The following is a 10,286-nucleotide window of genomic DNA, read 5'->3' on the forward strand; positions in this document are numbered from 1 at the left end:
TATGGAGGTACATGTTAACACATTATGGAAGTATGTGTTAACACACTATAGAGGTACATGGTAGCATGTGTTATGGAGGTACATGTTAACACATGTTACAGAGGCACACATTAAAGTGCATTATGGGGTAGAGGCTAACACAGTTATGGAAGTACATCTTAGCATATGTTATGGAGGAACATGCTGACACACAGCATGGAGGTGCATGTTAACACATGTGTGTGAGCTTATTAATACATGTTATGGAAGTACATGCTAACACATGTCATGGAGGCACATGATAACACATGTTATGGAAGTACATATTAAGAGCTGAGGAAGCACTGGGGATGGATCAACTAACTTTACTTAAGAATGGGTAAATGATGTTTGACTTGGGTATTATGTGACAAATTAAAGTTTTCTAGGTAAAAAATATTCAATATAGAACGTAAAGCTGAAGATAAGCTAAAGGGCTAAAAGTGTGATAAAAACTATAAAATAAAGGGCTTGTAGACCTAACATCTCAGGTCTGAAAGAGAGGCCATCACAGCTCTGCTTGTGGATAGGGTCACTTCCAAGTTGCTGTTAATGAGCCAACCAGAATCTATGTCACTTTTTGTTTCCCTTTAATTTTTTAAAAAGACCCTCTTTATAACTATTGCAATCCCTTCTTTTTTTTGTCTAGATGTGGCACAAAACCTGCAAATCTGGATATGGAGGGAAGGATCATTGGGGAATCATGGAAGTAGTACTGGTCAGTTTTGGTCCTCAAGGCTTGATTGGGAAGCACACTGGCTGCCTGGAGGGGAGCTGGGGAGAGAAGCGACAGGATGGTCATAGCATGAAAAAGGCAGTGATAGTGGTTATGAAGTCAAGACACAGGGGTACTTCTGGGAGCCCTGTTTCTTTCAGGGTAAAAGATGAAGTCACTCCTGGTGAGCAGATAGCCTCTACAGAGGGTGCAATCATGCCGCCGGGAGAGGAGGATAAGCTGCCCTTGTCCACCTGTGCTACATTGGCCATGCGTGAATAAATGAGGGCTAGTACTTTAAATGATAACTGGGACTTTTCGGAATTTATAGCTTTGTTATATAATCTTCAGATTAAATATGTGCAGTTTTTCATATTGAGTTCGCCTCAGCCTGTACCAGTATCTTGAGGGTGCATTTAACTGAAGAACATTAGGCTTCCTATAGTGGTTTGTTGATTGAGTTGAAACACTCAAACAGTGGCCTCAGTCCTTGTGTTAGAAGAGATTTGTCACAAGTTTTACATATATTATGTTTACAAACATAATCCCAACTTCTAAGGTACAGTTAGAGTATACCAATCAGGCAACCCATAAGTATTTTTTGAATGCATACTCGTCATTCATTTGTTTATTCACTGAATTATTTTTTCAAATGTGTCTGTATTTTTTTGTTTGCTCAGCACTTTGCCAAGTTTAATAAGCATAGAAAGTGGTCCTTAAAGAGGATTCATTCTAATGCTTTTGGCATACTTGTTGACACATAGAGTTAGTAATTACAGAATTTTTAACCAGACTGTATTTGTGAGCTGGTACAGAACCAGTACAGAAGGCATTTCAGTGTCCCTCTTACAGCCAATAATGCACAGTGATCCTCTAACACCCAAAGCTTCCAGGAAGGAGGGTATACCATGAGTGGCTTTGAAGTTAATGAAAGTCTAATAAATTTTGGATTTTGGTAGAAACATTTCTATTGAATATATATAGTAATGCTACATATTGGTATAACGTGAAACTGAACTCAGAGAAAATTTTTTACAATTATAAAGTGTTCCTTAAATTTACTATGAATGAGTATTTACTCTTACTATGAAAGAGTTCCTTAAATTTACACTGAATGAGTTTATTGAGGTAAACACGCATGTTACTCCTGAAATAACATAAAGAGGGGTACACCTGGCTCGGCAAAATGTATCAATTACTGAAGGACATTTTTTTCTACTCTGAATAGGTTAATCATAGAGTTCTGAAATTTTAATTGACTGGTGTTTGATACGCCTTTGAGCAAATCAGAACCCTATTGCCTACCGTATATTGATATTTTTTTCACAGAGAAATTTACTAAAAATGATAAAAAGAAAGAACTCCTCTATGACTTAAGCTAAATGTTAGAGCAGCTCACTGTTCATTCCTGTCTGACAGTGCACAGTGCTGCCAGCCACCCTCCTGGCCTGTATAATACAACCAGGCACATGTGGGTATGCTCCTCAATCGCTGTTCCTTGCGCACAGTTTCAGCTCAGCATTGTACGCTGTAGATATCCGTGCTCTCAGTGAATGTCTCCCTCTTTTGCTTTGCCTTTGTCATTAGTCTGAAAACTTGGAACAACTTATCTATGATCTTTAGTTTCTCTTCAAGATTGTGATTTTTAGATTTGCTACTTGTGGCCACCTCAGGTAAACATTCCACCTGAACTTCTCCACCCCTGAGAGACCTTCTCTTTACCTCTTTCTCACATTTCTCACCTGGTGAGCAGATCCTGGGCAAATTTTCCCTTTGCAGTGTAATTTGACTTTGCTAGTGGGTAAACCATTGCAGTTTTCAATTGCTGTTAAGAATTTTAGGTTTCCTTATTATGGAAATAATAAAAGATAAGTTAATTAAGTGATATTTAAAGTGCAATTATTTTTTAAAAAGGAGAAGACATCAGTACTTATATCTTTGAGCTCTGTTTAAGAGTTTTGATGAATATGGAAGACCACCATGATTTTTCAGGGTACAGTGACACCAAGTATACATCTCTTCAGGTTCTTAGCTAAGTCCACTTTCCACCACACTATCACTTCCACATTCTCAACTACATTATGGCTGTGATTAAATGATCTCCCACATATGAAGTACAATTGTAAAACTGAGCTCTCTGTTTGTTCCTTCTGGGTTTGCCACTAAGGAAGTTATTCAAGATACATATCAAATCTCCTGGATTGAGATGAATTGGCATGAAATATGATCTGAGGACCGTGAGGGATCTACCAGTATCTTTGTGTCACTGCAGTCTCATGGAGAGGCTTTTGTGAGTCCCTGTGGGCCAAGAGCTAGAGGCATGAGAAACCGTAGCTGCATGGTCACAGATGCTGTAAACCCCTCCTTCCTCTGTGTGTCAGCCGTCTCCTTAGCAACACATTTTCTCTCTTGCCTTTGGAAATTGTTATTGAGTAGAAACATTTTGGGTTGTTATAGTAATGAAGATGACTAAAACCAAGGCCAAGAGATAACTGCTTTCCTCCCCAGTAGGAAAAGAGCTCTCCCATGAATGTACATTAGTCATTAGTTGAGCATTCCCCTCATACTTGATGGCTTTATAGGGACCCTCATGCTGAAGTCCCATAAGCTGGGTTTGAAAATACCTTGGAAACCCAAGTGAATTCTGCCAGGAAAAGGACAATTCAAAATTCATTATAAGAACCAATTCTAGGAAAAAATTCAAGAAGTATGGCCCACTTTCTAATTTGTGTCCTGTTAAACTGAAGGAACTATAAACTTATTAGCTACCCCTTAGAAAATGGAACAGTGCAGCACCACAATTATGTCACATTTTTAAAAGAGCACAAGTTTGGGGAGACACTGTAAATATTAAACTTTAATTACTGATAAATAATGTACCGAGTCAACCAAAGGTTTTTCTTGGAGACTTTAAACTAAAAGGAGGAAATGTATTCAAGTAGATAATCATTTATGTAATCCTTGCCAGCTATGAGTGCAAATGAGGTGACACCAATATTTTCCTGGCCCCTGAATTCACCTGGTAATGCAGCATTTTTATCATCACTTAAAATCTCTCATAGGATTACTGTTGAGCATCTGTGGGGATGTCACACATGAGACCATGAATGTGTTGTACACCAGGTCCTGCTTTGACCCTTCCCAGGTGCCCATTTCCCTCCACAGCCCATGAGGGCATCTCACATTAGTTTAAAATTTCATATTTTTTTTAATTTTAAAAAATATTTTTATGTAATAAAAAGTAAAAGTCCTTGTCCAACCATCCTGGTGGGTCACCTGTGTCTCTCACACAGATCACTCAAGTTAATGGGGAAGAAAGAACAGGGGCCCCAAGTCTGAGGTTATAAATAATAGAAAATAAAAGATCTTCCATCTCCAGCGGGGGAATAGATGAGAGGATAGGAGAGCAAGATGGGGTGGGGATGGGCAGGGGCAGAGCATAAACCCCCCACCCCTGCTGGACCCTGGCCCTGCCCACTTTGAGGCCCTTCCCATTCAAGGTGCTTGTCAGGAATTCCACAGATCCCCAAGGGGGAGATAAGGGGCTGGGGGGCTGGGACTTCTCCGAGCTGCTGGGGGAAGAGACATAGATCACTCTTCCCTCCACTCCTGGAAGTCTCAGGTCACAGCCAGGACAATCTTCAGTTCCATGGGGGGTGGAAGGGGAGCTGCCGGGAGGGATGAGATTGAACTGGTTGGAGGGGAAAGAGAAGAGAGCAGGCACATTAGAACCCAAGCAGTTGTCCCTTCATCCAATGCCGTCCAGTGTGGGGTGTGCGGGGAGTGTTGATAGGTCCGGCCTCCTCAAGGTGTCTCATGGGGCTGTCAGAAGCACAGATCAATCGCCGTTTCCCAGTGAACCAGAGCTCTTCCTCATGTGCCCAGCTCAGCCCCCCACATCCCAGCCTGACGTTGTCTGCTGTGCTGACCTTACCTGGGCTAAGTCAGGAGACAGTTGGGTTCACTGAGAGCTGAGGAGGCAGCAGGGATGGGGGCTGTTGGATCACAACTGAGGGACGATGGAAGGAAGCAAAGAACAGAGCCAGGAGCAAGCCCCTGGTGGCAGCGACTGTGGCTTCTGCTCACCCTACATCACAGACAGGTGCAAGTCGGCAGGCGCCCTGTGCAACAGCCCTGCCTCCAAGACCCCTCACTCCCCACCCAGAGCCCGTGCATCCTGCCCTACCTGCAGTGCATCAGCCAAATTCCTCCAGCTAATGAGAACTCATGAATCCTGTCATCAGCTCCTCCCGGACATCCAGGCACCTGGCCAGGCTGCTCACCTTGGGAGTGTCCGATGTAGAGATAGGGTGAGGGTATGGAAGCTGAGAATGCAGGCACCCCACTCTGGGGCATTGCACCTTGAGGGGAGCCTCCATAGCTCTGGGGTAGGTGCAGCATCATCATCTGGGGCAGGTGGGGAGCCCCAGGGTGAGGAGGCTGGGCTGTTATGATTCCAGCTTGGACATGGGCGTGGGTAACATGGGCCATATTGGTGACACCATGGGGCAGCTGCTGGTGGGCATGGATGGAATACACAGCGGCTGGTTGGGGGAAACTGCTTTGACGGGACTGGGCAGAAGGTCCGGGTGGCAGAGAAGGTGGTGTACCTGTCAGGACCCCTGGGTGGTACAGGCTCTGCTATGGCTATACACTGCCCAGGTGTGGGGCCTGCCCCACCTGGTGCTGGATGGGACCAGGGTCCACATTCTGGGACTGCAGTTGGCTCCCAATAGGCATGGTGGCTGGTTGCGGCTGGTGTGTATGGAGCTACATGGCATGGTGCAGATAGGACTGGTGAACCGTGGCATAAAGGGCTTGGAGGGTGGGCTGCTCTGCAGAAGTGTACTGAGTGGTGAAGGGTGACACAATGGCCTGGGGATGGCTCCCTGACGTCAGCATGCGTGGGTTGCTTTGAAGCATGGGGGCAAACACTGTCTGTGAGGGGTAGGGGGCTATGGGCTGCATCATGGTGGGCTGGCCTGGGAACTGCTGTGGGTTGTAGGGGATGTAGGAAGAATAAGGTGTGGCAGCCACCAGAGGTGGGGCAGAAGCGGTGGCGGTGGCCTGCATCATCAGAGGGGCTGAAGCTGTCTGGTATTTGTCCGAGTGCTGGGAGGGCAGGGAGCCTTTTGCTCCCTGGTACTTGTCCTGCTGTCCAGGCATTGAGTTGGACACAGGATTTCTGTCCTGAGGTGCCTGAACAGCTGGTCCCATGTGTATCTGAGGTATGTAGGAAATGTACTGGGGGCTTTATAGCCCACTCTGACCTGCTGTCAGCACCGGGATGGAGGGAGTTGAATGAGTCCAGGGCCCAGGAGAAGTTGGAGTACTGATTGATTTATTAACACACAGCAGGGGCTTAGTGGGATTGAACTCCTTGGCCTTAGGGTTCAGTGTTGACTTCTTCACTTGTTGAGCAACAGGGACCTCATCCTTGTCATCTCTTTGGCTTGGGCAAGGCAGAGGGGGCTGATCCCGCCCTTCGGTGACTCCTGCTGGTGGCAGGGGTAGTTCGTCCTCCTTAAGCGATACGGATTCTAAAAGGAAGAAACAGCCCCCATGGAGTCTGAAGCCAAAAGACCTCCTTCTCCTTCCCTTTGGCCTCCTTCTTTAGGATCTGGGGAGGGAAAGGATCCAGGCTGGTCTCAGGGGAGCTACTGGGCTGAAACTTAAACTGGGCCCTAAACTTTCTCAGTTCTTCCAGTTGAAAGTGTTTCTGTTTGTTCTGAAGGCCAGGGACTTTCCTAGCTATCCAGGACAGCTCCTGGAACTGCAGCGTTCTCTCAGGTTACTTGGCCAGGAGTTCTTTTACATCTGTGGGGGCCAGTGAGATCTTTGGAGAAGCTGGGGAAATGGAGCCTACTCCAGGATCCCCAACTGATGACATCATGGGGATGGAAGCTGAAGAGGTCGGTACTGCTGAGCAGATGGGAGGCTCAGGACAGGAAGCTGAGACTCGAGCAGGGGCAGCTGACTTGGGAGAGTGCAGGGGGTACATCCGGCCCACTGCAGGAGCAGGTGGAACAGAAGCTTCTCCAGAAGGCCTGTTGCTGGGGGAAGACAGAGTCTTGGTACCTCTCAGAGGCCACTGTGTGGGACATGTGGGAGGGGTCTCCACTGATACTGTGTGTCTCAGAACCTGGGCTAGAGCTGCTATTGTCAAGATGGTGAAGGCCAAGAGGTGGCAAAGAGCTAAGGCCAGGCCGGCCGGCACGAGAACTACTGCATCAAACTCCTCCCCTGGGACATTCCTGAACTCGGGGTAGAGGGGTATACTTTCCCTCTCTAGATGCCAAGCTGGGGCTCTCTCTTCCTGAACCCCGTTGCTGAACTGCACTATTCTCCTCCTCGGTGCACCCTTCATCATTCTCCATGGCGATCCGCAGGCAGTACTGGGGGCTCGATTTAGTCTTTCAAGTCAACTGGGCTGCACACAGCTCCCGCTGATGAAACTCTTCTGAGTTGTCCTTCTCTAAGGGACAAGAAGAGAGACTACTGTCATAGGCGGTCTTTACACTGTAGTTCTCTTCATTGAACTTGAACATTTCATTGGGGTCCCATCCGTTGGACATGTCAGACTCCAGGTCATAGTCATCGCTGTTGCTGTCGCCCCCCTCCCAGCACTGAAGCATCTTCTCTTTGTGCTCCCCACTCACTTTTGAGTTCATGGCAATGGCTGAATCAGTGAACTTTAGTAGCATAATTGAAGTCAACATTTTGGAAGTGGACAAGCACGACATCACTTGACTTAAACATCATGGTGTCCACAATGTCTTCCCGACGAGGGCCACCTGCTGGCTCCGATGCTTTCTGTGCACAGCGTCTACTGCCAGTTCGAACTTTGAGCTCAGCATCCACAGGTGGTACCATTCTTCACCTTTACATCACAAGTGGAGCCCACAACAGTTGTAAGGAAATGCAGCATTCTGGAATTGCTGTCACTCTCAAACACCAGTGACTGTGGGGTGCCTTTCCTGTGCTTTGTCCCCTGGCGCTGCTGATGGCCGCTGCCCTGGCCTCTCCTGATATTTCTGCTGTGGTGGCGGTGGCTGCGGCGCCAAGATGCCCTCGGCTCCGGCAGAGCCTGCCCCCCGCAGCAGCTGCAGGCCCCAGGCAGGGGGAAGTCGCCGCGGGAGGCCCTGGGGCAGCCGAGGTGGAGGCCAGGGGCCCCCCAGGAGGCCTCCGTTAGGATGGATGGTGCTCTTGGGAGGCCAGCGGACCACGGCCTGTTGCATGAGGGCGGCTGCTGGGGCTCGAGGTCTGTTGTGGTGGCTGAGGCTTCAACTTGAGGGCAGCGTCCGGAAGGGGAATTAGGGGGAAGGGAGGGAAAGAGGAGGCCTGGGCTGGGCCCCTGCTGGAGACTGTGGGAAGCGAGGGGGACTGGGAAGCTGGAGCCCCTCTGCTGTTGGTGAGCGGGGCCGAGCCCCATGGTGTCGGGAGCTCCATTCCTTTAATTCCAGATAATTTTATCTCACCATAACACATTATTATGACTCAAAGCATTTTATTGACCACCCTAACAAAACATGTATGTAAGTTGAAATTTAATTTTTGCACATGACCATATGACCTAGGGACCAATAGATTTCTTCCGAATTAAGAAACCCCAAAGGAAGCAGATGCTCAGCCTGGAGGAGGCATAGTTTCACATCCAGCAGGCAACATGAGAATTTCTGTGCGGTGCTTGTACAATCTCATGTCTCTGGTACTTGGCCAAAAACCAACTGTCATCCATCAGGGGCATTCTCCCTCTGAACAGATAAAACTAAATATAGCAGTGACCACTATGATCAGCAAGCGTCGTTTACCCGAGTAATTGTGCCTATAAGCACTTAAGGAAGATTCATGTTGAAGGGGCTTACAGAGGTTATTGTTGACCGTCAGAGACAAACCAACGATGCAGAGAAAAAAATGTGGAAGAGATTAAGATGCATAGTTCATGGGGATAACTTTGGCACTCAAGAGATCTCTGGAGCCGAAAGATTTCAAGCAGAGTTAAGTAAACATGTTTTATACATCACACACAGTGGCGAAGATAAATTGTCAACAATTAGAAAATAACGTTGGTGCCTGATTTTAATAAGGCTACTGCTGAGGCTATCTCTAACACATGTCCTAGCTGCCAATGGCATGATCCTTACAAAACTATAAAAGTAGGAAGTGAAACGGAGGTAAAGTCCTGAAGCCCCTTTGAACATCCCCAAATGGATTTTATACAAATGCCTCAAGCAATGAGCTATGATTGTGTTCCAGTTATTATTTACTTTTTCTTAGGGTGAATCAAGGGCTTTCCTTGATTCACCCTAAGAAAAAGTAAATAATAACTGGAACTATGGTCCTAAAAGTGGTAATAGTCCTCCTCCTTCTTCTATTAATAATATTAATAAAATAATAATAATTGCTTGACTTTATTTTCCTGACTGGGGTGTGGTGGAAGTTCAGTTATCTCTCCATTGACATAGGTACATATTTCCCTGGCATTGCTATTATTTAACTCTGTAAATGTTCACCTTTTATTCAGAAACTTCACTGTCTTTTTCATCCAAAATCATCAGGAAAAGTAGAGAGAATCAATGGAATCCTACAATTATTATGAGCAAAGCTCTCAGAAATCCTTGAAGTTTCAAGGCCTAAAGTATTACCAATTAGACTTGACCGGAACAAGACCAACTTCCTCCAGGACCCACAAGTTGTCTCCTCCCAAGTTAATGACAAGGCTTTCCATGTGTTTGGGAATTTCATTTCCAAAGTCAGATTCTACCTATTGCAAACTGATATGATTAAATAATACAGGGAGCTCATATCCAGCTTTATTGCCAACAGATTCAAGCTCCAGTATAGAACAGTCACCCTGCATGATCTGAAGCCTGAAAAGCTGGTCTTCAGGGAAAGACATCAGAGAACTCTGCCCTTGAACCATGATGGAAAGAACATTATGATGTACTATTAACAATTGAAACAGCAGCAAAACTCCAAGATGGTCATTAGATTCACGTTTCTTAATTAAGAAGACATACACCATTTCCTCTAGAGCACTGGTAGTCCAGTCCATCAGTAGTCTGTTAAACTGACAGCTACACGGGTGAACAGTATCCTCCCAAGACTGGTCAAGTTGGTTACTGCAGACATAGACTGTTTCTGTCCAAGGCAACAGAATATAATTTTCTGATTCCCTGGTACAATTTTTCTTTGCTTACTTCTAGTCTTGGTTATTATTATTGTACTTTGACACCCTCTGTTAACTGAATAAAGGTTTTTCAACTTACTCTCTATTATTTCTATTCTGTTATATTTTTACTCCCTAAGGTCTTCTGCCCCTTAAGGAAAAACGAACTGTCTTGCTCATTTGTCTCTTAGCTACTGTGGTAGTTAATTTTATGTATCAACTTGACTGGATCAGGGAATGCCCAGGTATCTGGTGAAACTATTTCTGTGTGTTGTCTGTGAGGGTGTTTCTAGATGAGATTAGTATTTGAGCTGGTGGGCTCAGTAAAGTAAGTTGCCTCTCCAACTGGTAGGCATCATCCAATGTGTTAAGGGCCTGAGTAAA

At 45.9% G+C, this 10,286-nt stretch overlaps 1 pseudogene; it reads right to left on the reverse strand.

Annotated features, from left to right (window-relative positions):
• Positions 1-4,351: 4,351 nt before the first annotated feature.
• Positions 4,352-8,182, reverse strand: LOC114902366 (annotated as a pseudogene).
• Between the last annotated feature and the right edge of the window lie 2,104 nt (positions 8,183-10,286).

Source organism: Monodon monoceros, unplaced genomic scaffold (genome assembly GCF_005190385.1).
Source record: "Monodon monoceros isolate NGI ecotype Baffin Bay Population unplaced genomic scaffold, NGI_Narwhal_1 Super_Scaffold_20, whole genome shotgun sequence".
Lineage (NCBI taxonomy): Eukaryota > Metazoa > Chordata > Mammalia > Artiodactyla > Monodontidae > Monodon > Monodon monoceros.